This window comes from Sinocyclocheilus grahami, unplaced genomic scaffold, assembly GCF_001515645.1.
Source record: "Sinocyclocheilus grahami isolate Dianchi unplaced genomic scaffold, SAMN03320097.WGS_v1.1 scaffold40997.1, whole genome shotgun sequence".
Taxonomy (NCBI): domain Eukaryota; kingdom Metazoa; phylum Chordata; class Actinopteri; order Cypriniformes; family Cyprinidae; genus Sinocyclocheilus; species Sinocyclocheilus grahami.
The window spans coordinates 1-1220 of record NW_015523877.1 but is presented as its reverse complement, the minus strand read 5'-3'; the positions used below and the strand labels follow the sequence as shown (position 1 = coordinate 1220).

The window sequence follows — 1220 nt, the reverse complement described above, 5'->3', positions numbered from 1 at the left end:
ATTATTATTATTATTGCAATACTGTTTTTTGTATTTTAATATATTTATAAATGTCATTTATTTCTTTAATGCAAAGCTGAATTTTCAGCAGCCAGAAATCATTCTAACATTCTAATAATTTGGTGCTCAAGAACATTTTTTTATCATCTATGTTGAAAACAGTGGCGCTTAATATTTTTCTGCAAACATGCATTTTTTCATTATTTTTTTTTCTTTTTGATGAATAGAGAGTAAAGGTGTATTTCACATTTTTTAAATAGCTTTTTTGTTACTATGTACAAGTCTTTACTGTCACTTTTGATCAATTTCATGCATCGTCTTAAAGTATACATTTCTTTAAGAATTAGTCCTGCTAATGCTACTCAATAAAATGAAATCATACTTGTAAAATACAACGTTGGGTCTCACCTGAAAGCCTTGAGTAGTGTTTATGTCTGCTTCTGGCAGCACTGCATCACCAGGCTGATACGACACTACAACAAAAACCAGTACATGAAAGCAAAGATCCCGTCAGCTCTAATATTAGAGGAAGAGTTAACTAATAGGTGATTATTTGTGATTCTTTTTATACATACGAGACGGAGAACTACAGGGCATTTGTGTAGGATTTGGCGAGTGGGAATGTGAAGGAGAGGGATCACAAATCAATTCACTGGTATCCTGCACAGAGAGACATAATAGATTTAAACAGCATTACATTCATATACAGTATGTGTAATGTAAACAACCTCTCCAATCCTCCTGACCTCTATTTCTGAGTCGCTGGGGTCAGGCTGAGCTGGAATGGCCCCAGTGAGAAAGGGAAGCATGGGTTGACCCATCTTGGCTATACGTGAGATTAGCTTGGATTTGGAAGCACCTGAACTCTACGAGAAAGAAATATATTTGGAGCTTCAGCATTTTAGCCACTCCTGGCACATGGCATCTGTCTAAATGTTACTCACTGTCAGGGATACCGATTCCACCTTCCCCTTGGGTGCTTGGACTCTGAATACAAATGATCAATAACTTGCATAAATTCATAAAAATCAGCTTACTGACGTATGTCGTAAAGTCCCCTAATTAAAACACCCGTTTAACAAAATCTTCATATTTAACCTTTCAATACGTATACCGCTTAAAAAATCATTGTATTGATTTTTTTTCTCTATTATTTTTTATGTTTTAAGCATAAAACTGGCTAAATGGTGTTAGATTTATGCCTAAATCTAGAAAAAAAA

The 1220-nt window shown here is 34.6% G+C and overlaps 1 long non-coding RNA gene across 1 annotated transcript; it reads right to left on the bottom strand.

Moving 5' to 3' along the window:
• Window positions 1-408: 408 nt before the first annotated feature.
• On the bottom strand, window positions 409-1057 carry LOC107580713 (uncharacterized). Its single transcript, XR_001608692.1, has 4 exons — window positions 945-1057; window positions 747-866; window positions 576-660; window positions 409-473 (listed from the first exon to the last, which is right to left on the bottom strand). It is a non-coding gene; the product is annotated as an uncharacterized lncRNA (long non-coding RNA).
• Window positions 1058-1220: the final 163 nt, after the last annotated feature.